The sequence below is a fragment of the Terrapene carolina genome, unplaced genomic scaffold (assembly GCF_002925995.2).
Source record: "Terrapene carolina triunguis isolate 2854851 unplaced genomic scaffold, T_m_triunguis-2.0 Scaffold132, whole genome shotgun sequence".
NCBI classification, from domain to species: Eukaryota; Metazoa; Chordata; order Testudines; family Emydidae; genus Terrapene; species Terrapene triunguis.
In genome coordinates this window covers 5,712,629-5,736,590 of record NW_020664483.1, presented here as the reverse complement: position 1 = coordinate 5,736,590, position 23,962 = coordinate 5,712,629, and positions in this window count along the sequence as shown.

Genomic DNA, 23,962 nt, shown 5'->3' with positions numbered 1-23,962 from the left:
TCCATTGTCATATTCACGTCTTCTTCAAGCTCCCTCATACTGCCACACCAACTTCCCAACCCCCCCCCCCCCCCCCCCCCCGCCCCGCTCCCCCAGCCTACTCATCCACCTTCCCTTCGGCAAGGAAGAAAAAGTATGCTTTGCAGTGCACCCTGAAGTTTAACAATTCAGTCTATTAGAGACCAGGGGCAGAGAGACTTCCAGAAGCCAAAGACAACAGATAACCAGATAAACTACGCACTCAAAGCTCTTCTCCCCAGGACCTGTTCCACCAGTGAGAGACAAATAGAGGAAGTGGCCTGTGGACGGGGAGGTCAGGTGGCTGTGGTCACATGGAAAAAGCTTGAAGACCAGAAGGAGACCAAGCTCCGGAGACTTCCATGTCCTGTACTTCTGGGAAGAGCAGCGTGTTGTGACTGGGATGTGGATGGTCAGGCCTACTGGTTAGAGCAGGAGTCAGGCCTAGTAGTTAGAGCAGGAGTTAGTAGCCAGAAGTCAGAGCCACGGGTCAGAACTGGGTTACCCAGAATGAGGCAAGTGAGGAGCAGGACTGGGAACAAGGCACGAGCTATCAGTGCATTTGCCCATGGCTGTGAGCAGGGCGTCACTGATTCAGAGCAATCGGAGGCTCAGGTCCAGCAGTAGAATGCCAGGCTGAGTGAGTAATGCACACCAGTTAATCAACAAATTTAGGGCTAAAGCGTGTCTTTTAGGAACAGCCCTGATCACGGGGTAATGTGTAAACTACACCAATCCAGGAGTAGCTTCAGGAGGTCATGTGACTCAGACATTCCCACCCTGGTTCTCTCATGAGCGCTAGTACTGCTGTGGGGTAGAGAAACTCACACAGCTGGAGGGAAGAGGTGAAGGGAATCAGCATGTCTCTAAACACAGCTAAGTAGTTAGATGGGTGGTGCACAAGGATGGGGCTTTGCTTCCAGTCACTGACAACAGCATGCCCATCCCTGTTGTGAGAGGCTTCTCCGATTGGGGGGGGTTGGGCTCCCACAACTCCTCTTGCTCCACCCCGGTCACTGTGGTCAGTTTGTCCCCTGTGCAATTCCAGTTCTCAAGGCCAGCTGGTGTAAATTACTGTGTGAACACATTCAATGTGGTTTAAATAATCCACTTCAAATTTACCCCTTCCATTAATTCAGATTAATTTTCCTGGATGTAGACAAGCCCAAAGTGATTTCCCCAATGCCACGAGAGAAATCTGTGGCAGAGCAAGGAATTGAATCTAGCTCTCCCAAGTCTGAGGCTACTTGCCCAAGCACTGGGCCATCCTTCCTTGGAAGGTGACCCTCAATCTGTAACTTTTCCTCCAGGAAGAGGGCAGTTTGGGGGAGCTGAATGAGACCAGAACTTTGTGTGGATGCTTCCAGTGGAATTGAGGAGCAACGTTTCTGGCTAAATACAGCTCCCTGTACGCTGCAGTAAACCCATGGCTGGACAATGATATCATACTCAGACATATGGGGCCAGAACCTCAGCTGGTATAAATATTCATAGTTCCATTAACATCAACCTGCTGAGCATTTGCCCCGTGTATTTAAAAAATAAAAAGAGAATTACTATAAACAGATCCATTGACAAAATGGTAGTCAAGTATTTCTGGCCCTTATAAACATCTGAATCCTTTAAAAGAAGAAGTTCAACAAACAGGTGACTTAGTATAAACAATTAAAACAATCTAGCCACAGCATTACTCAAGTACAGCAAACTTGTTCCTCTTCAGACCGTGTTTATATTAGTCACTTGGTGCCAGTGTTCTGAGGATATAGTCTCAACAGAGCGAAAATACCACTGACCTCAGCTCAAGAATCCCTTAGTCAGCTAGTCCTGTGGTAAGTGGATCAAACAATGGATGCCTACAAGACATGTCTATCACAGCATAGAGGAGGAGTCTACCCTGGGGGAAGCAAACAAGGAGTGCACTCAAACAGATACGATCCCTTTGTTCTAAATCCCCGAGTCCTCATTTTCTTCTTCTCGCTTGTGGAAGGTCAGCACAGAGGCCAACCAAAAGCAATTCAGGCCTGATCTGGAACCCATTAAATAGTCAGTGGGAATCTTTTCCTTGACTTCAGTGGGCTTTTGGGTCAGACCCTTCCTGAGCCCATTTCACTGATCAGTGGAGATCAGCCAGCCAGCCAAATGGCAATTTAAGCCTTTCCCCACTAGGGGCTATAAACTTCTACCAGTGAATATGAAAGGCTATCAGGGTTCTGCAACCTTTCAGAAGTGGTGTGCCGAGTCTTCATTTATTCACTCTAATTTAAGGTTTCGCGTGCCAGTCATACATTTTAACGTTTTTAGCAGGTCTTTTTCTATAAGTCTATAATATATAACTCAACTATTGTTGTATATAAAGTAAATAAGGTTTTTAAAATGTTTAAGAAGCTTCATTTAAAATTAAATTTAAAATGCAGAGCCCCCCGGACCGGTGGCCAGGACCCGGGCAGCGTGAGTGCCACTGAAAATCAGCTCGTGTGCCGCCTTCGGCACCTGTGCCATAGGTTGCCTACCCCTGGGCTAGATTGTATCCTGGACTGCACCATGGAGGAGCATGAGGAATAAGATCCCCACCCTTCCATATGCCCTTGCAGGACTACTTGCGTGCAGGAATAACCAGGCACTGCCTGCCCATTAGTCTTACCCAAGCAGATGGAGGGGGTGGGAAGGATGCAAAGCCCTGAATCTGCCTCCCAGTTGGCCGGCCGGCACACCCGAGTCTGGATGGAAAGTGTCATAATTTGCTTTTGGGCTAGCCCAGCACGGTCAGTGAGGAAGCAGGAAGGGAACTGGCACAGTTCTTTCCCTGTGTTGCTCCCAGGGTAATGTATCTATGTGCCAACCCATATCAGGGCTTTTGGTAATGCCACATGCCAGCCCAAGGAGGGCAGTCACCAATGGCTTGTTCTGTGGGCGAATTTCATCATTCACCCATACATTGCTTTCCGCTTCACTAAGGTACATTGAGCACTACACAGTGCATGGACCGAATACAGCTCTCCAACGTACAAGTGAGACACAAAGTCCTTGAGGCAAGCCTCGGTGGGGTGGAATCTCTGACCCCATGAAGCAAAACAATATGTAGGTTTGGTAAGGCAGAGCAATTCTGCAAAGCCCTTTCACTCACAGAACACTCAATGGACTTGTGTGTGTGACGGTCCTACAGGATTGGATGGCAAGTTAAAGGGTTCACACCAAATCCTCAGCTGGGGTAGATTGGCCTAACTCCACTGACCTCCAGGAAGCTATGCCAGTTTACATCAGATGAGAATCTGGCCTGACATTGTTTAAACCAATGTATCCATCATCTATTCGGATTGTTCTTAGGGCCAAGTTCTGCCAACCTTACTCATGCCAAGTAGTATTTTACTCTGGAGTTGTCCCACTAAAATCAACGAGACAACTCACACAGTGAGATACTACTCCACATAAGCAAGGCTGGCAGATTCTGGGCCTTTGGGGAAACTTGTTGGAATTTAAAATGGCTTCCTTAAGCAGATATTCCCCTTCTTATGCACCAGGGAGATAGGGAGCAGAGACCAGGGGCTTAACTGGGAGAACAAGGCTTTTGGTTTGTTTTCACTGATGGCCAAAAGTGGACATCCCTTACTCACGTGGAGAAGCCCTTTACTCCACAAACAGTGCAGTTCATTTCTATGGCTCTCCTTACTGAGTAAGGTACTTCTTAGTGCATGTAAGGGATGGCACAATCTGACCCCACCTATGCAGCAAAGGGCAGTTTTGGCTGAAGCTCTTCTAGCAGCGAGAGTGACTATTGAAGAGTCTCCCAAGAGCAGAGGTGACAGTGTCTTTAGGCAAGTGGCTGACCCCACTGATCTGGTTGGCCTAAGGTACCCTCTCTGCGCACACGCTCATCAGACATCATTTGAAAGCTTACGGCTGCGTTAAACTGAGGTATTATGTGGAGCTGTCAAATGGTGCCATTACCATAGAAAAAAGGGATAAACAGCGACATCAGCATCAAAATGACCACTTCGAATATTTGCATTTGTCTGTTAGTTTAATGTCTCATTATATTACGTCAAGACATAACTGGATTTCTTGGTGACATCAAAACATGACAACAATGTAAAGAGTAAAAAAAAAAAAATCTAATAAATGTGTTCAGGTGTCACTGAAATGTAATAATGCCAGTGGCATTTCTAGTCATCATCATTATGATCTGTCGAGAGTGTGGGGGTTACCACAATCTTCATTGTGTTGGCGTGTCCACAGGTCTGTGCATGAAAGATTGTTCTGACTACAGACCAGGGGTGCTGGAACATAGGAGGCCAGGGGGCCATGAACCGACCCCCCCCTACACTTTTTACGAGCTATAAGGGCGAGTGATGGGGGGAGGGAGCAGAGAAGAGTGAACAGGGGGCGGGGACTCAGGGGAAGGGGCAGCACAGGAGGGTAGCACCACAATTTGGGTCCCAGTGGCCTCCCCACTATTAGGAAGCTGCTGCTGCCCCTGCTACAGATGCAGTTGATTGTGCGTGACCCCTTCTGGTGTAGGCACAAATAAGGTCTCGTAGAAGGTCAGACGCCATTGGGCCCTTGAAGTGTATAGGAAGTATGTCATCATCCAGTTTTCCATCCATGTTACAATGCTGATCCAATATCTGGGTTACCTATGTGTGAAGACATCCAAATCAGTTTGCCGAGATGCTCTTTAGATATGCTCTTCAAAACTGTCCTCACATGGTGGGAGTTTGGCCAGTGACTTGTCTTTCTTTGATGGCTAGATGAGGTGCAAGCAATTCAGGTCTCTGTGGGGCTCCTTCTCTCTCCCTTTGGTCATACAGCACTGCTACCGACTTCCTTGCTGCAGAAATTGCAGCTTGTCTGTCACTTTCCCCTGATTTGACAAGATCTCTGAAGCAATAAACTCTCTGATTTGACAACATTAAACAATTCTCCCCTCCCCTCCCCAATACCAAGTAGGGATGACAGAGTCACATCCCATTACAGTACAGCAGGAAGTATGTTGCAGAAGTGAGGAGTGAGTGCATCACAAATTGCATGCATATGTCTGAAGCGATGCTTGTCAGTTGTGCATTGAAACAGGCACCACTACACATGGTGTGTTCCATTTTTGGAAAGCAAAACATCTGTATCTCATAACCTAATTACTATGGTTCCTTTGACACCAGGAGATCCAAAAGCCATATTGGCACATACAGTATGCAGAAGCATCCTTGTGTCGGCTTCCTCTCGAGTTCTGTACAAGTCTTGGGCTTCTTCAACACTTCTGCTGCTGATGGACTTTTACTCCTTCACCATTGGAAAAGCCTCCAGCAAGAAGGTGTGTTTGTGTTGGGTGTGCTCCTACACTTAGCTGCATTTTGAACCATATATTCAGAGGAATTTTACAGGTGACTGCTTGTCGGATGCCACATTTAGAAGCTTTTTCCATGGAGGCACAAGGCATCCACCAATCACCCGGTATTTCTTGTACCTTAGATCCTGTGTGATGCTGTCTTTCTGCAATTGTCACGGAGTTAATGTTGTCCTATCCATTCTGATTACAGAATTAGCTTTGTCAAATCCTTTTAGGACCTGCATCAAGAACTCAGCTGCCAATTCATTGAACGTGTGGAACTTGTCTCCAGCCATGGTATCTCGGATGTACACTGAGTTTTCTTTGTTGCCTGCTCTTAGCTCATGGATTTTTTTCAGCTTGAGCTTCCAGCAGATGCCCTAATTCAGGTTTGTCTGGTCTTCTCATTGTTCCATCAGCATGGAAGAAGGACATCGGCCCAGGTCCTATTGCATGACTAAGAACAATTGCCATTGAAACATCTCGGAATCTTGCTAAGGACAGGGCTCTGCAGAAAACAGTTTCTGGACTGATAGCTTCTGTGATAGTCCCTCCCTTGCCGGACTTAAATTTGGCCTGGTTGGCTATGTCAGCCTATGTTTTGATGCCAAATTTGACTGGGCTGAAGCTACATGTCCAGAAGGAAGTGCACCTCTCAGAAATCTCTCCATTTGTTCTTCACCAAATCTGGTGTTTTCAGTAGAGACTCTTGTACAGCTGATGGTACATGCAGTCCAGTAGATATGCTGAGAAGCACCTCTGGATGGGTGTCAGGGTCAAGTGGGTTTGTCATATTGTTGATGACACGGTTGGTAAGAGCTGTAACTTGCTTTTCATCCCTCTTCAGTGCAGCAGCAAGGACTTGTTTGTGGACTTTGTCTTCACTACTTCTTGTGAGGCCACTTCTTTCTCTCATTATGCATATGCAAAAGCTATACGTATTGTCATCTCTAACACTACCACTGGCCTCTACATAAGTGTCACTGAATTAAAAAGCTAGTTTTTAGAAAATTTCAAAGGCCAGTACTACATGCATAGGCAATTACAAATTAAAAACTTCCGCCAGGCAAAAGGAGAAGCGTTACATTAGGAATTCATGTACATTTATATCTACCCACTATGCAGTGATAACTATGGGCACCTGATCTACTGCTACAGGTGCACACCCTTCTGTGTGAAACTGATCTGGTCAGCAAATTTCAACTGAAAATATTATAATTACTTGTGCGATACTTTTGGCAATTGAGACTGTGATGTGAAAACATTTCATGTCAGTATATTGCAAAATGTTGATATTTCCCATTTTTGCCACGTGCTAAACAGCTTCATCATTTCTGAAAAAAATACTTGTCCACGCGAAACCAATAAAAATGATTGAATACATAGTCATTTGGTAGCTTTGACCAGTAACCACCACATTAAGATGTTCAAGTTGACTATAACTCAAACAGTATAAACTGTAGTCATGTTACAGGGTTTCTGGAACTGTGCAAAATAAAATAAAAAAAAGACACTTTCATTTTGGGTGCCATTGTTTCACCTCCCCCACAGGCATATGGCACCACTTGACAGCTCCACATCATACCTCATCTAAATACACATAAAATAAGCTTTCAACTGATGTGACGTGTGCCTGTGTGTAGGATGGATACATTAAACTCCAAAAATATGGTCCTTTTTGGAGAATTTGCTGCATGCCTACATTGGCTGAATCATTTGGAATTAGATTTGGACAAGCCCCCCTGAACACGCTGATAGGAACAATCCTGCTTTAGCAGGAAGATGAACCAGGTGGCCTAAATGAGTCTTTCCCACCTCTAATATCTGAGGGCTATTTGTGGCTTTGCCAGATAAGGTGGTGTGTTTCCCCAGGAGCAGCACAGGGAGGAATTGTCCACTCAGCAGGATCTGGGGGCAGAAGAGGGGCTATATCTTCCCATTGTGAGCATGCTCAGTGGGATGGGAGGGGCCACAAGGCTTAGAATCCTCAAGGTAAGCAGCAGATAGGCTGGGGGCAAATTGAGGACTTTATCCCCAGCCACCACACCAAGGAGAGAGGAGTAAAGGGGTCCATATCTCCAAAGGTGCTGACTCCTATGGCACATGCTGCTTACAGCAGCCCTTTGGGACCCATGAAATCCATCATCCATGAGTCTATGTTGACCCCAAATAAATCAAATTCAGCCCCACCCCCCCAACTACTGACATTTGTTCCCCAAGTCAACAGGTATTTGGGTGTCACAGCCATTGTAGGGGGAGGGGTACAAATAGGATGAGCTTGGAAAGGGGCAGGTTTCAACCAAGACCTCTTTGTTATAAATATTTCACTCAGCCTAGAAAATAATTTAAGGCCTGATCTAAAGGCCCTGGGAGTCAATGGGAATCCTCAAATCCGTTGACTTTAAAGTGCTTTGGAGCAGGCCCGTATTGAGCATGAACAGCATGCAATATTCATCTCTCTCCTATTTCTATAGAAAATTTTCTTCAAACATGGCAAAAGCCATCTCTATCCATGTTTGAGTTATCCAAGCAAAAAAAGTATTAAAATAATTAAGTGGCAACCCCCCCTCCAAAAAACCCAAACAAACAAACAAAAAAATCACTCTAGAAAAATTTTAAAAAGTCAGATGTGTTTTAAATCATACTGGGGACAAGCATGAGACTTCAGTCCCTGGGGTAACTGGTTTAAAAAGGTGCATGTTCTCGGAACCATTAGCATTGCCATAATATAATCTTGCTCATGTAGCTCAAAACAACCTAAATGGGTTTTGCTCAAGCACTCCTAAAATGTTCAAAACTGACCCAAGATTTTTACAGCCCAACAGGAATATTTTTGAGTCAGGAGCAAATCAGAAGAGGGTTTTTGCATGAAAGTGCCTTTCTTTCTATAATCTTAAACATAACAGTGTTTATCCCCTCTTCAACAATCAAATAGGAGATTTTCCCAAAGCAACTAGTGACTTAGATGCCTCCATTTCCAAGTGTCCCATTTGAGACATCATAAAGGGGCTTGATTTTCAGAGGGTGGGTGATCAGCCCTTTCTCATAATCAGGTCTCTTTAAAGTGTCTCAAATTAGGCCACCAAAAATTGAAGCAACCAAAAATTAGTCACTTAAAAAAAAAATCTTGTCTGCTGTATTTGAGAGTTCAAAGGCTCACTGTAATCAGCTAACATATGAGCTCGTGGAGAAACCAGGACAAGAAATGGAGTGACTGCTTCTTGGTGATAAGGGGCAAAAAATGTAAATTTAGGACAAAGAATGTGTGTGATTTATTAGCCCTGAGAATGAGCCAAGTGTGTTTTGTGTATCCTTTCAAACTCTTATCTTTAGAGACCATATTATGAACAATCACCACATCCAGACCTTTTATTTATAAAGTGCTTAGCCTTGAGGTTATGCACACTGCTTGTGCTCACTCACTTATAACAAGTATTAACTGCTTCACATGGGAAAAGAAGAAAGCACGCCCTTGACTACTGTACTAAAGTGTAGGTTCCAGTGTGGAGGGGGAAGGGGATGGATTAAAGCACTGGCCTGTGAGTCTGGAGATCTGGATTCGACTCCAGACTTATTGCGGGGCCATGGGCAAATCACAGTCTCTCTATACCTTAGTCACTAATCTATAATCTGGAGAAAAGAAGCCTCATTATCCCTCTACCCCTTTGTCTATTTAGAATGCAAGTGGCAGGCATGTACAGCACCCGGCCCAAATGAGGCCCTCATCTCAACCAGGCATTGTAAGTCTATTATTACTACAATAGCCTAAATCAAGCAAAAAGTCCATCCTTTCTCAGTTGATACTCGTAATACATGTTACAGCTTGTAGTGACCTCTGAATTTGGGAGTTTGTGGCCAGAGGCCTTGACCCAAATCAGGAGCCCCATTGTGCTAGGAGTTGTACATGTACAATAAGAGACAGTCTGTCCCAAAGAATTTGCAATCTACATAAAGAAAGGAGTATCACCCCATTTTGCAGAGGGGAACCTGAGAAATAAGGATGGAGTCATTTGCCAATGGTCATTGGCAGAAGAAGGAACTGAAAACAGACCTCCTACAGCCCAATTCAATGTCTTAACCACCAGACCATCCTGGGCATGTCAAGACTGCAAATGAAAACCTGCAGCTGATTCGGGCTCACAGGACTCAGACTGCAGGGCTGTTTAACTGCCACAGGATCCCAGAGCTTGGGCTCCAGTCCCAGCGTCTACATCACAATTAAACGGCTCCGCAGCCCAAGCCACATGCAGATTTTTAATTGCAGTGTAGACACACCCTCTGTCTGAAATAGCTCACCAAACCCTAAGTAGGCAGGGTCCTTTCCTTCCCATGCCACTATAATTCTTCATTGCCCCTCCCAGAAGTACTGGACATGGATGTCTGAGGTTGGCCTCCTCCTGGTCAGGGGCGGCTCTATGCGGCTCCAGGCACCAGCACAGCAAGCGCGTCCCTGGGGCGGCAAGCCGCGGGGGGCGGTGTGCCGGTCGCTGTGAGGGCGGCAGTCAGGCAGCCTGCAGGCGGTCTGCGGGTCACGTGGATTCAGCGGCGTGTCTGCGGGTGATCTCCCGGTCCCGCGCCTTCGGGACCGGCGGACCTCCCGCAGGCATGCTGCCGAAGGCTGCCTGACTGCCGCCCTCACAGCAACCGGCACGCCGCCCCCTGCAGCTTGCCGCCCCAGGCATGCGCTTGCTGCACTGGTGCCTGGAGCTGCCCCTGCTCCTGGTCATCAGGTTTTCTCCAGGCTCCATCTGACCACAGGACTTTAATTGTCTCAGCACCTCTCTATATAGAGCCCACGTGACAAAGGTCAGAGACCATCACACAGCTGTCCTGACCTTCTCTAGATAGCAGCCTACTACCCACTATAGAGTTAGCAGCAGGAATCCAGGAAAGAGGGTCCTGCTGCCCATTTTCTGCCCGCCCCCTCCAAACATCACAAGTACAGTAGAAGCGCGAGTAGTGCCAGCTCACAGTGGCAGTTGAGCTCTTATAGAGCAGCCTGTAGACCACAGGAGTCCAGGTAAAGTTGGAGGCAAAGTGATGAGTCATTACTCCCCAGGCCTTCCATTGCACAGCAGAGAAGGGTATGAAATATAGCAGCCAGCACTAGTGGGGCCATCCAAAATACAAGCGATGAACACTGAAAAATGCTGATGTTTTCCTGCCTTGTGGGGTCCCTCCCTGCAGGAAATAATGTATTGTAACAGAGTTCCTTGGCTTCCTGCAAAATCCCACTGCGCAAGGCAGCACTTGCCTCAGCTCTCCACGCAACGGTACAATAGCTGGTGCCTCGGTCACAATACATTTTACTTCATCTGTGGGGAGCAGTGCCAGTGGGTTGACAATGGTAGCCAGCGTGACCACCACCCCTTTCCAAAATAGTGCTCCTGTGGAAACTCTCAGCAGATGTTTCAATGGACCTGGCAGTTGGATTAATTTTTTTTAAACTTTTCTTTAAGGTTAGGGACGAAGGCCTGGGGCCTCAATGCACAAAAGCAGTTGTGTGTCTCGAAAAATCAGAGCAACTCACAAAGCAGGAGTTTGGTGCCTAAGTTCCTATCCAATGGATGGGAAGAGATAGGTGCCTTAGACTGCAATTCACAAAAGCCTGCATGCTAGGCCGGGAACTGCCTAAGCTAGCCAATGGGAGACGCGAAGGACAGGGGTATGCGCTAAACTCTGCCCCTAAATCCAGGCTGCAAGGAAATGTCCTCTCTCTGCTTGGGATTCTCAGCTGGGAACCTTCTAGAATAGAGTCACTCAGGTTTGTTCCCTCTTTTAAAGAGTCAGTTGGGCCAGAGAAAGAACGCACACAAGCTTGAGAATGACTCTGTATCCTTGTGATAACAACATGCACCCAGGATGTAGGAGACCCAGGTTCCAGTGCTCCTGCTCCAATGACTTCTTAATTATTTATCCAGGGTACAATCAGCTTCAACAGGAGAGACTGAGAAAGCCCACATCAGACCACCGCATAGCCCAATGTTTAGAGCACGCCTCACCTAAGAAGTGACAGAGTGCTGTTCAGTCCCCGTCTTTTTAATCTCTTCTGAGATGGAAGCTGTTCCATACCCTTAGACAACAAAAGGGATTTTCTCTGTACTTTTCCCACTTTTAATACATCTTTCTTGAGATGGGGTGACCAGACCTGCGTGCAGTATTAAAGGTGTGGGCATACCATGGATTTATATAGGAGCATTAAGATATTTTCTGTCCCTTTCCTAATGGTTCCTAATATTGTCAGCTTTTTTGACGACTCCTGCACATTGAGCAGATGTTTTCGGGAACTATCCATAATGACTCCAAGATCAGCTAATTTACATTCCATCATTGTGTATGTATAGTTGAGATTATGTTTTCCAACGTGCGTTACTTTGCATTTAACATTGAATTTTAGCTGCCATTTGTTGCCTACTCACCCAGTTTTGCGAGATCCCTTTGTAACTCAGCTTTGGATTTCACTATCTTGCGTAATTTTGTATCATCTGAAAAGTTTGCCACCTCACTGTTTCCCCCTGTTTCCAGATCATTTGTGAATATGTTGAACAGCCTTAGTCCCAGTACAGATCCTTGGGGGACCCTGCTATTTACCTCTCTTCACTGTGAAAACTGACCATATATACCTTCTCTTTGTTTCCTGTCTTTTAACCAGTTACCAATCCATGAGAGGACCTTCCCTCTTATCCCATGACTGCTTACTTTGCAAAGAACCTTTGGAGAGGGACCTTGTCAAAGATTTTCTGAAAGTCCAAGTACACTATATCCAGAAAGCCCCACACTAGCCGACCAGGGACAGCTGCCGGTGAGCCTGGTGCCTGCTCCGGTGGGCGGGGCTGGGGGGCGGTATAGCTACACCAGAGGAGCTCCTGGCACACGGCTCTGGCTCCTGGGAGCAGTGGCCCGACATGCTGCTGTTTTCACTGCTGCAGTTCCCAGTAGAACCCTGCAGCTCCGCGGATACCGATTTATATGTGCAGATATGAATTTTGTATCCACGCAGGACTCTAGCAAAGAGGCACAAGTGGCGGGGGGCCTTGGAGGGAGAGAGTGGAGTGGGAGCGAGCCTTGGGGGCGGAGCTGGGGTGGAGTGTGGGCGGGGCCTCAGGGGGAGGAAGCCAAGTGGGGGCAGGCCTCAGGACAGAGCAGGGGGCATGGCCCCCCACTTCTAGGGGGCTTCTGGCACTTTCACACAGCCTCCCCAAATGCAGGAGTCACATGTTGCCCATGCAGCTGATGTAAAGTGATATATGTCAACTGATGTCAATTGGAGTTGTGCTGATTTTACACCAGTGGAAGGTCTGAGCCACAGTTTAGAACAGAGGTTCGCAAACTGGGGAGGGCATGAGAAGCTTTAGAAAAAATAAAAAACCTTACGGCGCACATTTTACCCACAGCAACGAACAACCAGCAAAGCGGATTCCTCCAGACATATCAGGTTCTCAGATGGCACTGTGCATTTTGACAGACTTCTGTTTAAGCTTGCATAGCATTGTACAAAGTCATGGCCCGCCGTACATTAGTTCGTTTGCCAAGACGGGGTGTGCACATTTAATTGCAAGCATGGACCACCATCACAATTTTGCTTTTGCTCTTTTACATGGATTGTTGTTGGCTCGTTCACGCAACAGAAAGAAGAAAAAAAGAGAACCACAACTCAAGTGAAAACCAGAGCCGAAACTGATTCAAGTGAAGCACTGCCAGCGTATATATCGGTGTATGTATTTGTGTGGCAGCATAAACTACTACAGACACAAAGAAGGGGGCGTGATCAGATACATTTGAGAACCATGGCCTACCACGTTTCCCCACAAGCCCACCTAAAGCAATAGCCTGCTTAGCTTTCAACACCCATTCCGTTTAAGGGCATTTCTAGAGCAGAGATTTCCTGTGGGCCTGTCTACACTGTGGGATCAGATTTTCAAAGATACTCAGCACTCACAATTGGGGCAGTTATTTTCTTATTCAGGCATTCAGGTGAAGAAGCCAATGGGTGCTGGGCAATTCTGAAAGTCCGGTCACTTCATTTAGGTACCTATTTGGGTCCTGAGCTCCTTTGAAAATCTGGTTCCACAACTTTCAGGATCCCAACAAGGGCAGTCAGGGCCAAGGGTCAGAGCCAGGGCAAACCTGAGGCTAGGAGTAGCCGAGGAGTTTGTAGTAAGGTTCCAGGCAAGAGTCGATTCAGTGTCCAAGTCAGGTTTCAGGGTCCAAGTCATGAGGCACGCTCCAGATCAAGTCAAGGTCAAAGCCAGAAATTCAGGAGCAGACCCACTCATGGCATCTAAAGAAGGTCCACACTGTTACCTGGACACCTCCTGGAGTGCCCCTTGGGCTTATATAGGGCAGGGAGCCAATCAGAAGTCATGAAGCTGCTGTCTGTCAGGCACTTGAGGCGGAACTTCTGATGTCTGTCTGCAGGGGGTCATGGGAAGTGGAGCCCAAACTCATTACAGCTGGGAAATGACAGTTACCTAGTCAGTCTACAAGCTTGGGTTCTAGACACACAGGGCCTTCCAATAACTGTATCAAGGAACCCAGCTAGTAAATTGCTTTACAACAAGATTGTAGAGGGGACTGTCCAACTAACCATGTTAAGGAATCTACATTACAATCCTCGCCTGCAGGACTGAACCTGGCCTTTAGCATGTTCAATACAAACAGCCCCTCTCTCCACAGTTCAGGAAAAGCCATGTCCTTCACATCATCCCAACACAGCTGCACATTTTATCGTGCAATCATTGTTGACGGTCTCTAGCAGGGCTGAATTTGTTAGAAACTCGGGGGTGGGGGGGAAAGAAAGATATGTCTTTGGACTCTGGCCACCCATCTGCACATGCAGTGGATGCTTTGCACACAGATGGACCATCTCACATCTTGCTCCTTGGCAGTGGATTCTAGCACTCTCTGAGTAGACTTACCAGTGCAGTGCCTGCCAGAATACATAACACAGGTTTTAACAAAACTAATTTCATTAACAACTTGATACGGACAGGGACAGATTGCATAGTAGGTTATCTATTAATGACAGTATATTAAATTCATTGTGGGCCAATCCAAAGCCAGTGGGAATCTGTGCATTAACTTCAGTGGCCTTTGGATTGGATCCTAGCGACCTTACTGGCAATTAATGGAATAGCCCATGGCCCTTTGTTGACCTGTGCTGCCCCCTATACTTGGAAGTCTCCCTCTGTCTATGTGCCAAGCAGCTTCATTCTTCTCCTCCAAAGCCTTCCTAAAAAGCAATGCTTATGTGAAGCCTTTTAAGCAGGACCATGTCCTAAATTCGGACACCAGTTCCAACTCCTGTCGAAACACCATCTGTCTGCTATTTGTGTCTGATTTGTTTCCTCTGTCTGTCTCTGAACTCCGTTAGGAGCCTCTTGGACCAGGGACAGCGCTTTATTCATCTGTAAAGCACTGAGCATAGCATCAGTGCCCAGTAAGGGCCAGAGTCTACTATTTAGCAGACCCCTTATGCCACTGGCTTCAATGGGACTAATCACAAAGCAAGGTGTTATTCAGCATGAATAAGGGTATCTGAATCTGGCCCTAAGTGATTAATCAAAATCACGCCAGGCCTACACGAAACCTTCTAAAATAATTTTCTGTTTGAGTAATTTAGACTGTATTAAAGATTGTGGAGGCCCTTGAAAGATTCAGGCCTTCATTAAGTTCACTGAAGTTTGGATGCTTATTCAAACATCTGGGTGATTGACATTTTTGCAATTTTGCCATTTTGATGAAATTTCAAAATTCAAAACAAAAAAAATACACCTCTACCCCGATATAACGCGACCTGATATAACATGAATTCCGATATAACACGGTAAAGCAGTGCTCCGGGGCGGGGAGGGGGGCTGCGCACTCCCGCGAATCAAAGCAAGTTCGATATAACGCGGTTTCACCTATAACACGGTAAGATTTTTTGGCTCCCGAGGACAGCGTTATATCGGGGTAGAGGTGTATCAGGAAAAATTGAGATTTTCATTATTTCAAAAACGCTATTCTCAGTTGCTCCTGACTCAAAAAATATTCCTTTTCCATCCCATTCCATTTTCCTATCAGCTTCAAAATCTGAAATGTCAAAGTTGCAAATTTTTAAAAAATGGGAAAACATTTTCATGGTTTTTTTTTTAGTTTTCCTCCTTTTTGATCAGCTCTAACCCTAACATCATCTCTCCTCTCTGAAGTGCTGGGTCTATAAAGGTGAGTCTATAAGACGTGCTATAAGAAAGGCCTATCTTTTGGTGTGGAGCCCCATCCGGGGTCATGGAATCCAGAGGAACATGAAAACGAAAAACTATTAAAAAATTGAATAGAACCTTCCAGGACCTGAAAGATTCGCTTGGACTTTTGGATGATGGTTCACACTGGCTCTTGCTTTGTCTGAACTGGAGACGAGATGAATGACTAATGATTGGAGAAAACGTGGAGAAGACATGGGCTAGGGAAGTCACCACAGAGATTGTCATGTCCCTTGGCATTAATGACATGGGGCTGGTTTCTACAGCTCATAGACTCATAGCTCAGTAGATTGAGCCTCGTTTTAGTGGAAAAGTTGTGCGTGAGGATAGAAGACGACTGTCCTTCGCACCCCTGGGGGTTCCACTGCAGACTGAGGGCAGAATTTGGCCTGCAATATGTAACAAGTGCTACAGCACCTTGACTGATTCTCTTTGGTGCTTACTTTCCAGTGCTTGTTAAAGGTGCTGGGGTCTAGTCCTTTCTTAGTGGTACCTCTTCTCTGGCACAGCATGGGCAGCAGTAGTGCAAACTTCCCGCTCCTTTCCTCTGCCAACACACCTCTGCTAGCTGAGAGGATGGCTCACTTTCCATGCTCATTCAAACTTTGTCCTCTCTGCTGAGACTACCACCCAGGGTGCTGACTAAGGAGGTGGTTTTGTTACACTAGGCCACGGAGAATTGGAGAGAGGCCACCAACGCATTGGACATAGGTCACCAAACAGCTATCACATGGTAAAGATTTAGCATCATTTCTGACCTGGGTTGAATTCAAAATAGCAACAAAGCCTTGCCTGATATTTTCTTATTGTTTTTTGGCAATTTCTCACTACGCGTTCCTTTCAGTGTAGAAACGTGGCCTTGAGTTTGGTCCTAGAAGTTCCAATTGCATATTTTTCTTATCTTTGCTAGGTCTGGCATGCTAAGCTTGAATTTGCAGCTGGTGGCCGATGGAAGGGAGTCAGGACAGATTTATTCCTTCATATTATTTAAATATAAAGAGCATCTCGGGGTCCCATAGCGAGCACTTCAAACAGCATAATAAGAAAACAGACATGAGGGTCTAACCTTTCCACAAACAACATTGCCGAAGGAGCCTTTGGTGACTGAAAGAATCTATAGCTCCTGCCTTCCTGTGATTGAAATGTTGAGAAGCCCTGCTTCCTTGAGTAAACAGAAGATAGGCTTTACAAAATGAAGCTCCTCTGACTTCTGTGAATTCCGGCAGAGCAGCTTGAAGAATAGAACTATGCATCTTAGGCAAAGAAAACACTGTCTAAACCAAAATATTTTTTCTGTCCCATATGGAGTACGGCATGCACTTAAGAGTCAAGAGCTCTTCTAAAAAAAAGAAGAAAAGCCCAATAACTCTTATTTCTCAAGGTGACATGCAGTGATGTATGGTTTTCTTTTCTGGATTTATTTGAAATCAAACATTTTCCAGAAAGCATAAGATGACTGATCTATGGCTAAGGCTGATTCAGAAGATCTGATTTCAATTCCTGGCTCTGCCACAGACTTCCTGAGCGAGGCACATAAATCGCTCAGTGCCTCAGTTTCTCTATCTGTAAAACGGGGATAGTAATCTTCCTTTTCTCCCTCCCTTTGTCTGTCTTGTCTATTTGGATTGTAAACTCTTTGGAACAGGGACTGTCTCTTACTGTGTGAATGTACAGCACCTAGCAGAATGGGGCCCCAGTCTTGGCTGGAACTTCTAAATACAATAGTAATCTATAATAATGATGGCTTCTGAACAATAGCAAGAATTATTTCCAGTATGGGCTGGTTCTGAGGTGCTTAAATAAACTTTCTCCTTCTTTGCAAACATATTCATTTCCTCCTTTTCTTTTTGGGTGATAGGCTATCCCTGCTGACCCCCATACTGCAAGTGTTTGGGGGATGAGATAGTCTTGGTGTCCTCTGGCACGTTGCAGGCAGTGAGCAGGGCCCGGGCTGTACCTGGACGAATTCTCTCAAGAGAAGTTTTAGCTTCCCGGGACTACATGCCAGAGAGAGAACCCCTTTCAAAGGGTGCAGTTTGCTTCTCCAGCTCGTGAAGTCTTCAAAAACAAGACTAGGTTTCTTTCTGGAAGATGTGCTTTAGTCAAACAATTGCTGGGCTCAATACAAGAGTTACTAGATGCATGGGTGGTGGGTGAAGCTTCCCGTGAGAGAGGCTAGCTCCCTGTCCCACCTCTTCCACCCGCGGCCCCACCCACACTCCACCCCCGGCCCCACCCCTTCCCCGCTCAGTCCCCCTCTCTGCTTGGCCCCCCCCACCGCTCGATGCGTCCTTCCTCTCCTCTCCACCCCGCAAGGGCCCCACAGCTCTCTCTCTCCATGTCCCTCCTGTCCTCCACCCTCCTCCCCCTCTTAGCTTCCCCTGGTCTATTATACCATTAATCCAGGACTGGATTAATTCTATGGCCTGTTATATATCGGACATCAGACTAGATGATGTAATCATCCCTTCTGGCCTTAACATCTATGAATCTTTTCACTTTGCACCTGGCCAGTGCAAACTGTGTCCCAAAATACTTTACAGAGTTAACCAACACAATCACACAATGATATAATTAACCATAGCATAGACACATTATGAGGTAAGAGCAAAAAAATTCTTTTTTTAAGAAAAAAGATGTTTTCAGTTGGAATTCTAAATGAGATGTAGAGTCAATGAGATGCAAACATACAGGGAGATTTTCCCCAGGCAGCAGAAGCTACAAAGGAGAAGGTTCTTGCACCAGTATAGGGGTGATATTGTGTGTCAGGGGGTGGCAGCAAAGAGATCAAGTGCTAAATAAGTAGAGGGAGCAGGAGGAATCTAGTCAGAGCCAAATGGGAGCAGCAAATCTGTGAGGAGTTTTCAGCTGTGACCTGCATCCTGAAAGGAAGAGGAAGGGAGTGAAGTTGTTTGAAATTTTTCAGACAAATTCCCCCCCCCCCCCCCAAAAATAGTCTTTTTTTTTTTTTGGTTTTTGTTTGAAATTTCCTGAAAAATTGTTGACAATTGCAGACACTTTAATTTCTTCAATTTTTTTAAAATAGCAAGACGTCATTGAAATGGTTCTCAAAAGAAAAAGTGTCGATACCATTCTGATGCTTTCAATCAAACTTTTGAAAAATATTTTTTTTAATTGCAAAAGGTTTTTTTTTTTTTTTTTAAATTAAAAAGTGGGCCCATTTTGGACACTGGGAAATGAAAACAACTTTTGTTATTTTACATTCATCTCCAAATTAGGCTTTCATTTTTCTGAGCTCCGGTATTCAGGGTTAGATTATTATTTATTCATATTATTGTAGCACTGAGGAGGCCCAGTCATGGACCCCAGACTCCATTGTGCTAGGCCCTATACAAACAAAGAACAAAAGACCCGTATTGCTGCTTCATGAACTTTTATGGCAATTCCATGCGGGCACATGGAAGATAATAGTAACATCTCCACCCTGATCCTGCAATGAGCTCTGCATGGGCAGAATTCTGTGTCCCATGTGGAGTTCCACTGAAGTCTATGGGACTCTGCCCAGACACAGGAGTCTGCAATGAATTCATTTCTGAACCAAGGCAGTCAGTATCTATTGCTATGACTGTCCCAGCTATGAACTGTTCTGTAATGCGAATGTGAATTAAAGGCCCCCTACTACTGATACACAATAGACCAGACCAGCTTCAAAGGATTTCCTCCGCATTTCATCTACATCTCATTGATCCGCTATTCTTTCAATCCAGCCCCATAGCAATGTCATTCTCCAATATGGCATGTGCCTCTGTAATAATTTTGAAATTAAAATGGCACTATGAAACACAGTCCTTATTTAAAGATAAATGGCTATCTGCCCGTGCAAAAGGTTTTCTTACAGTCTATCTGACTGCACTGTAGTCTTCTCTCCCTCCCACCCCTTCCATTAAACCTCTTTCTTGAGTCTGCATTGTTTATAAGGAAAAGGAGAGGTCACAGCACATTTGCTGTTGCCACGAACTAAGCCCCCACCAAATGGCATAGGAGACACTAAACAATTCCTTTGACAGAAAAGTTTGGATGATCCTTATCTCTTCACTCATACTGTGCAATCTCTCTCCTTTCTGAGGAGTTTGCTATTTTTGGAGCCTGCCCTTGGCTTCCCACATCACTCCCACCAGCTGGAAAACTGAAGTGTGGCCAGAACTTCCCCCAGATCTCACGCAACAGTGTAAAGAACCCCATGGAAGACAGTTGAAGAGGGGGCTTCTCACTGTAGATGACATCCATTTGCTCCTCTGCTCCCTAAATCGGAAACGCTATCAAAATGAATCTTCTGTGTCAGCTACTGGGAAGCTCAGACAGTTATGCTCTGGACATGAAGGTACCGTGAGGACCTTTTTTTAAGGAAAAAGATGGTGCAGTGGTTAGAGTTTTAGCTTAGGAGTCCGGAGACCTGAATTTAATTCCCTTATCTGTCAAAAACGTCCTCTGCGACCTCTGTGCTTCAGTTCCCCATCTGTAAAATGGAGATATAATAGTACTCTCCTGCCTCCTGGGTAGGGTGACCAGATGTCCCGATTTTATAGGGACAATCCTGATATTTGGGGCTTTTTCTTATATAGGCTCCTATTACCCCCGACCCTCTGTCCCAATTTTTCACACTTGCTGTCTGGTCACCCTACTCCTGAGGGCTTTGTGAAGACAAATCCCTTAAAGATTGGGTGGTGCTCAAATGCTATGGTAATGAGGGCCTAAAAGTACCTAAGATAGACAGAAACTCCAGCCCAAATTTGTAAGCTTGTGCAACTCCAGTGGGAGACTTTGTTCCCCTATAGTGGCTAGAGCTTGCAAAGAGATTTTAGGAGTCTGCTAGCTTTGTCCACCTAAAAGCCCTGATCCATAGGTTCAAGCAACAGCATGGCATATGCCTCTAGATACAGAGGTCTTGGGTTCACTCCCTGTAGATAATATGACGCAGGGCATTGTTACCCATGTATGCCTCTGGGGTGAGAGGATGGCTTGGTCTCCTAATCTCCCAAATGACTACAGCAAATTGGGTTTGTGTACACATCCCTAAATGCACACTGAGTATGGTGGGATTTATGTCTAAATCAAGAATGCACAGGGGGCAGCACTTTGGCCTGAATTCTTGAATGTATTATTTGGTGTATTCAAAGGAACCCGTGTGTGCATTCACAGGAACAACCGTGTGTCAGAGTCACTATGGATTTTGCTTCTGTCAGCAATAAAAGTCAAAATCAAAATGTTGCTTTCAAAAAAGCAGTTGCTTGGGAAATAATGGTGCTCCGAAGCCATCTGCTTTTTGCTTGCTACTCTCTGGAATGCTTTTTGATCCACCTCTTCTATTACTAAGCTAAGAATGACACAGTCAAAATATATGTCCCTGCAAATCAAGAAGAGGAAACACAAGAGATCTCAAGAGGTTAGGGGTCACATTTGGAAGCTTTTCTCCACAATCATGAAGACTAGCATTTTTTTTAAATGAAAACTGAGATTCTCACATAATCCCATGACTCCAAGAACTGGGCCATTAAAAAAAATCCACCACCAAATATTGATTCGCAATAAAAATCAGAAAGTTGGCAACACTTCTCCCTACAATCTAATTATACCGCTACCTCGATATAACGCGACCCGATATAACATGAATTCGGATATAACGCGGTAAAGCAGTGTTCCGGGGAGAGAGGGGAGGGCGGCGTACTCCGGTGGATCAAAGCAAGTTCAATATAACGCGGTTTCAGCTATAACGCGGTAAGATTTTTTGGCTCCCGAGGACAGCGTTATATCAAGGTAGAGGTGTACTTAACAGAACAAGTGCTTCCCCAGAAGCTAACATTCCCTCATGGACACGCTGGTTCAGACTACATAGTGCAGAAGCTGCTGCATATTTGTGCTGGTGTTGAAATGAGCATCAAACTCACACTGATTTAAATCCGAGAGCGAACAACATCGCCCAGTGAATCATGAGTAGGGATTTGTGCTGTTATAATGAGTGTAAAAGCATACAGTCAGCATGTCACTACGGAAAAAGTCATTTAACTATTGAAGGAAACGCAAAACAATAAGCACAGAGATAAGAAATCCACCCAGTTAGACCTCTCCAGGGCTTAGCTCCACCCTCCTCCACCCCTCTATCCAAGCAGCCCTCCACCCCATCATCTTTGAGGCTTTGTCCTCTCAAGGTCACACCACTGTGTCTGTGGCAGGAGATTTTCCTAGTACAGAACAAAAATATTTGTCTTACATTAGTGCAAACCCAGTAATTTAGATGCCAGAGCCTCAGGTGGCATTAATCAGTGCAGCTCCACTGAAGTCAATAGAATCATAGAGTCATAGAAATGCAGGGCTGGAAGAGGCCTCAGGCAGTCATCAAGTCCCGCCCCTGCGCTGTGGCAGGACCAAGTAACCTAGACCATCCTTGATGAACCTGTTTTTAAAAACCTCCAATGATGGGGATTCCACAACCTGCCTTGAAAGTCTATTCTGGAACTTAACTACCCCCGTAGAATTAGAAAGTTTCTCCTAATATCTAACCTAACTCTCCCTTGCTGCAGACTAAGCCCACCACTTTTTGTCCTATCTTCAGTGGGCATGGGGAGTAACTGATCCCTGTCCTCTTTATAACAGCCCTTTACATATTTGAAGACTTTTCAGCTCCCCCCAGTCTTCTTTTCTCAAGACTAAACATGCCCAGTTTTTTTTTTTAATCATTCCTCATAGGTCAAATTTTCTAAACCTTTTAGCATTTTTGTTGCTCTCCTCTGGACGCTCGCCAATTTGTCCACATCTTCTCCTAAAGTGTGGCACACAAAATTGGACACAGTGCCCCAGCTGAGGCCACACCAGTGCTGAGTAGAGCAGGACAATTAACTCCCATGCCTTATATACGACACTCCTGTTAATACAACCCAGAATTATATTTGCCTTTTTTGCAACTGCATCACATTGTTGGCTCACATACAGTTTGTGACTCACTGTAACCCCCAGATCCTTTTCAGCAGTACTATCCCCTTATTTCCATTTTATGTTTGTGCATTTGATTTTTCCTTCCTAAGTGAAGTACTTTGCATTTTTCTTTATTGAATTTCATCTTCTTGGATTCGGATCAATTCATCAAGTTCAATTTGTATTCTAATCCTGTCCTCCAGAGTGCTTGCAACCCCTCCCAGCTTGGTCTCATGTGCAAGTTTTATAAGCGTACTCTCCACTCCATTATCCAAATCCATTTATCAAAATATTGAATAGTACCAGACCTAGGACTGACCCTTCCAGGACCCCACTAGATACCCTCACCCAGTTTCACAGCAAACCATTGGTACCTACTCTTTGAGTAGGGTCTTTTAACCAGTTGAGCAGCCACCTTATAGTAATTTCATCTAGACCACATTTCCTTAGTTTGCTAATGAGAATGTCATGTAGGACTATGTCAAAAGCCTTACTGACACCCTGTCAAAGAAGAATATAAGGTCAGTTTGGCATGATTTGTTCTTGACAAATACATGCCGGCTGTTCCTTATAACCCTATTATCCTTCAGGTGCTTATAAATTAATTGTTTAATCATTTGTTTCAGTATCTTTCCAGGTATTGAAGTTAGGCTGACTGGTCTATAATTCTCCGGGTCCTCTCTGTACTCCTTTTTAAAGACAGGAGCTATGTTTGCCCTTCTGCAGTCATTTGGAACCTCACCCTAATTGCTAACCGTTCTGAGGTTCCTTCCGCTAGTTCCTTAAGTACCCTAGGATGAATTTCATCAGGCCCTGCTGACTTGAATCCATCTAAATTACCTGAATAGTCTTTAACCTGACATTTCCCTATTTTGGCTGGCATTCCTTCCCTGGCCACAATAATTCTGTGCCAATCTACAGCAGCTGAGGATCCAGCTCTTAGGTCTTTCATGAACCAGGAGTGGAAACAGGAGGTAATTTCTTACTTGACCATTCCTTAGCCATGCTGAAAAACTAAATAATCTCATTGTGCATAGGAACCAGAAAGTGACCCTGACTAATCTATTTAAACTGTCCCAAACTGAATGTCAATGTCAAGGAATCAAAAAAAGAGTTACTCTCTTCTAACACTGAACAAGTAACTTTGTTGAAACAATATGATTCCTAAAGTTATTCTCTCTCTCTGCTTCACTTCAGAACTTTGGTCTAGAATCTTCCCCAAATTCCCTCCTGTCCAGTTTCCTGCTACAGATTTAAAGAAATGGTGCATATATCCTCATGTGGAGTGAAATGAAAAAAGGAAAGATTATAGCACAAATGATGATGAACTTACATTTATTTAATGAAGCCCTTAACAAACTAGATTTGCCAACTATGCATAGGTAGATGCAGCTGGGATGAAACATGGCAGGCAAGCAATTCAGGACCAGAGTGAAGACTATCATAACTG